The sequence below is a fragment of the Hevea brasiliensis genome, chromosome 13 (assembly GCF_030052815.1).
Source record: "Hevea brasiliensis isolate MT/VB/25A 57/8 chromosome 13, ASM3005281v1, whole genome shotgun sequence".
Taxonomy (NCBI): Eukaryota; Viridiplantae; Streptophyta; class Magnoliopsida; order Malpighiales; family Euphorbiaceae; genus Hevea; species Hevea brasiliensis.
In genome coordinates this window covers 59387503-59393027 of record NC_079505.1, presented here as the reverse complement: position 1 = coordinate 59393027, position 5525 = coordinate 59387503, and positions in this window count along the sequence as shown.

The following is a 5525-nucleotide window of genomic DNA, read 5'->3' as shown; positions in this document are numbered from 1 at the left end:
CCACTCATTCGTACATCTGCATCAACTTATCCATAGAAAGGGGGATACTAGTAGGGGAGAGTGACCAAGACATTCTGGTCACTAATCCATTGAGCCACAGTGCAGTGGTGAACAAGGTGTACAAAGGTTGCCCGTTAAGGATTCAGGGGTATGAATTCTTGGCATACTTGATTAAACTGCCTTTCCATGAGTTTGACGTGATTTTGGGAATGCACTGGTTGTCACATCATAAGGCCATGGTTGATTTTAAATTGAAGAGAATTTCCTTGAAAACTCCTGGTTGTCACGTCATCTCAGCCACAGTTGCAAAAAAACTGATGAGAAAAGGCTATGAAGCCTACCTAGCACATGTGGTGGATACTAGGCAGGCTAAGCAAGATCTGTGTGACATACCCACAGTAAGAGACTTCTCAGATGTGTTCCCTAAAGAATTACCTGGCTTGCCACTAGAAAGGGAGGTCGAATTTGCTATTGAGATACTACCGGGTATAGCACCAATCTTTATTGCTCCTTATAGGATGGCACCTACTGAATTAAAAGAGCTGAAAATCCAGTTGTAGGAGTTACTGGATAAGGGATTCATATGCCCCAGTGTGTCACCATGGGGAGCTCCAGTGCTGTTTGTGAAGAAGAAGGATGGGACTTTGAGGTTATGCATTGATTACTGGCAGTTGAATAAAGTGACTGTGAAGAACAAGTATCCGTTGCCTAAAATTGATGATTTGTTTGATCAGTTGAAGGGAGCAGGAGTATTTTCTAAAATTGATCTCAGATTAGGGTATCATCAGTTGAGGATGAAGGATGCCAATGTGCCAAAGACTGCATTCCAAGACCAGGGAAGAACATGATGAACATTTGAGAATTGCCCTGCAAACCCTGAGAGAAAAGAAGCTGTATACTAATTTGTCCAAGTGTGACTTCTGGTTGAAATTGCATTCCTTGGACACATAGTGTCAGCTGATGGGATTAAAGTGGATCCCAAGAAATAGAAGCAGTGATGGAATGGAAGCCTCCTAGTAATACAATTGAGGTTAGAAGTTTCTTGGGGCTAGCTAGGTATTATAGAAGATTTGTGAAGGGATTTTCTTTAATAGCTACTCCAATGACCAAGTTGTTACACAAGAATGTCAGATTTGACTGGAATGACAAGTGTCAGGCCAGTTTTGAGAAGTTGAAGGTTATGTTGACAGAGGCACCAGTGTTAACACAGCTAGTGTCGGGAAAGGATTTTGTAGTCTACAGTGATGCCTCACATAATGGGTTAGGGTGTGTATTGATGCAAGAGGGGAAGGTGGTCGCCTATGCTTCCATGCAGTTAAGGCCACATGAACAAAACTACACTACCCATGATCTAGAACTAGTAGCAATTATCTTCGCATTGAAGATATGGAGGCACTACTTGTATGGTGAAAAGTGTTACATTTACACAAACCACAAAAAGTCTGAAATATTTGCCAACCCAGAAGGAGCTCAACCTTAGACAGAGGCGATGGATTGAGTTCCTGAAGGACTATGATTGTGTGATTGACTACCATCCTGCGAAGGCAAATGTAGTTGCTGATGCTTTGAGCAGAAAGTCCATCATAGCTTTGAGATCACTGAATGCCCATTTGACTTTAGCTCAAGATGAAGCTATTTTGGCTGAGTTGCAAGTAAGGCCAAACCTGCTACAGCAGATTTTAGATGGACAGAAGGTAGATGAGAAGTTAATGACTACAATGAGCAAAATCTCAGAAGGGAAGGCAATTGACTATGAGGTAAAAGCAAATGGGTGTCTGCACTACAAAGGAAGAGTGTGTATACCAGATGATGGGGAATTGAAAGACAATATTTAAAAGAGGCACACACCAGTGTTTATGCTATGCACATAGGAAGTACAAAAATGTATCATAACCTGAAGCTTCATTATTGGTGGCTTGGTATGAAGAAAGACATAGCTGACTATGTGACTAAATGCCTAACATGTTAGTAAGTCAAGGCAGAGCATCAAGTTTCATCGGGTTTGCTACAGCCCATATGCATACCTAAATGGAAATGGGATCGGGTTACCATGGATTTTGTAAGTGGTCTACCTCTCACCCAGAAGAAGCATGATGCAGTACGGGTGATAGTAGATAGATTGATGAAGTCAGCACACTTTCTGCCAGTTAGGACTGACTACTCACTGGAGAAGTTAGCAGAATTGTATATCAGTGAGATAGTTAGACTGCATGGAATTCCACTTTCCATCATATCTGATCGAGACCCAAGGTTTACATTGAGATTTTGGAAGAAGTTGCATGAATCCTTGGGTACACAACTCCACTTTAGCACAGCTTTCCATCCTCAGACGGATGGGCAATCAGAAAGAGTAATCAAGGTAAACATTGAAACCAATTGAATTAATACAAATATTAAATTGAAATGATAATAAAAACATGAGATATATGTTAGGTCCTTAAGGATATGCTGAGGAGTTGTGTCATTGAGTTTGAGATTTGAGAGAAGTTGGGATAGATACCTCCCACTGGCAAAATTTGCATACAACAATAGCTACCAAGCTAGCATCCAAATGGCCCCATATGAAGCACTATATGGGAGGAAATGTAGAACTCCAGTGTATTGGACTAAATTGGGTGAAGATAAACTGGTAGGGCCAGACCTGGTGAAACAGACTGAGGAGAAGGTAAAGCTAATCAAAGCCAATATGAAAGTTACCTCATATAGACAGAAATCTTATGTTGACCTGAAGAGAAAAGAAATAGAATATGCAGTTGGTGACAAAGTGTTCCTCAAGGTGTCACTGTGGAGAAAAGTATTGAGGTTTAGAAAAAAAAGGTAAGTTAAGCCCTAGGTTCATTGGCCCATATGAAGTCATTGAACGTGTGAGTCTAGTGGCGTACAGGCTAGCTTTACCACTAGAGCTGGACAAGATCCACAATGTGTTTCATGTATCCATGCTGAAAAGATACCGCTCAGATCCTTCACATGTCATCTCCATGGAAGAAATTGAAGTACAATCGGATTTGACATATGAAGAAGAACCCATATGGATCCTGGCTCGAGAAGTGAAAGAGTTGAGGAATAAGTAGATTCCACTAGTGAAAGTACTTTGGATGCACCACAACATCGAGGAGGCAACTTGGGAAAGTGAAGAGATGATGAGCCAATAGTTCCCTCAACTGTTTACATCAGGTAAATTTCGAGGACGAAATTTAAATTAGAGGGGAAGAGTTGTAACACCTTCACTGTAGCAATTTCGTACATTCAACTATTTCAGTGATCGGTGTTGGTCCGGACAGCTAGAACGTCTAGAAAAATATTTAGACTAGAGTAAGAAGTCATAAATAACTCAAATAATAATATGAAAAATTAAGAAAAAATTTTAGAAATGAAATACAACAAAGTTAAATGAACCGATGCCCCAGCGATGGGTAACCTAATGGGAGGTTGCGGTCTTCGCAGCTGGAAGCCCTAAACCTAGGAGAAAATTCATGAAATAATTTTTGGGACTCCAGAGAAGAGTCATTTAGGTTTCGATAGAATTAGAATGCCAAGAAAATGCTTATAAAAATTTTTAGATTGGTACAGATGATTAAGGCTCAAAAAGCCAAACGGAGGGCATTTTGGTCATTTCGTCTTCAGAGATGATTTTTGGCCAACTTATCCAGTTAAGTAAATAAATTATATGATATAAAATATAAATAAATATTGGTAAAAATTTAATTAGAAATGAGTTAAAGAAAGAAGAAAGGAAAAGAAGAAAAGAAAATAGAATTTAATTAGATTTATGACATAGGATGACATCATTAAAAAGCTTCTCACCAATTAGAATTTGACAAGCCAATTTATAAGAGATAAAAGGGATAAAAATGAACTAAAAATCAGCTCATCTTCTTTTTTCCTTCATGTTGGCTGAACCTCATCCCCTGGCCATCCTCCATTGATGAGCTTAGTAAGCTCATGAAACCCGAAATCCCCACCATGTTTCCTCAAGTTCTCTATACAAAAATTTATTCTAGAAGCTTGCTAAGGTGTTTGGGAGCAAAAGGGAGAAGAGAAATTAAAGTTGGCAAGCTTGGAAATTCTTCAAGTTGAGGTTAGTGCACTAAACCTTCTTCCTTTCTTTCTTAATTAGTTGAAGCATGCTAAATTAAGTATAAATTTTATGAAATTAAAAGAAAATTTGGAGTATGTGGGGACTAAAATTTTCAGCAGCCTTGGTGACCATAAGGTCTTGATTATTTTGATTGACTTTACTTTGTTTATGATGATGATTAAGGATATTATGTGTAGTAGAAGTTGAATGAAGTGTGTTGCATAAATTCAAATTGTTGGAGTTAGGGTTTGGGCACCAAAATTTGGATTTTTGTTTATGTATTGATGAAAAGAGGTTGTAATGGTCAATTAGTGACCATTTGGTCATGTTTGAGTAGGAAATTGAGTGATTTATGCCATGGGAATTGAGGTTAGGTATGCTGTCCAATGTGCCCTGCAGGTCTACATGTAAGTCCAGCATGTTTGGGTAGCTATAACTTGGGTTGTGTAGGTTCAATTGGTGCAAGGCCAATTGGACATGAAATTAGACACATAATGGCACAATTTTGGTGAAGGAACTCTGTCCATAGACTAAACATAGGATGTCTTAAAAATTGACCAAATCTAGGTGACTTACATTCTGCCTGGACAAAATGACCAAATGAACAGTGTTCATTCATTTGGTCATAAATTAGTGTAGAAAGGTCCAATTGACTTAAATTTTATACCGATAGAAAGCTGAGATATAGCCCTACAACTTTCATGAAGAAAACAAACTCAAATTTTGACCATAACATGTCCAAAAACTGACTTGCAATCAATGTATAAAAACTGCAGAGTTGATTCTGCCCATAAATTCTGGAAAAATTATAATCCGGCCAGTTATGGTGTTTAGGCCATAACTTGAGCTACAAAACTCCAAATGGAGTGATTCAAAAAGTGAAATGTAACTAGACACAATAAGGAACAACTTTGATGAAGAACATTTGGCCAATTTCTCACTGTAAAATGACTTAATGAAACAGTGAACTCTAGCACCCAAAACTGAAATTTCTGATTAATTCACCATTGGTTAGAAGTATGGATTGGCAACTAATGCCAACACTTTTGGAACCAAAATGTGGTAAATTTATGTGATTAGGACTTATGTAGCTATTATGCATTGGAAAGTCAATAATTTGACCTAAATAGTAAAATAAATAGTAACCTTACATGTAAAGCATGAAAATTCAATCAATAACTTGGTAATGTGCCCTAGTACACCTAGTAAGATTAGTTTGGATAGGATGGCATGCCAATAGGGTTCAGTTAGTAGTACTGCACATAGCATTATGCCATTCTGTGATTTTATGGCTTTTAGCCATTCTGATATTATGGTGATACTTGGCCTTATGCCTAATAATTATTATAGCTTATTAGCTGTTCTGTTGCACACCGGGAGATACATATGTGACCGATGGTGTGATGGCCCAAGGTACTTGGTATCCAATGCCAGTTTACCCATTTAT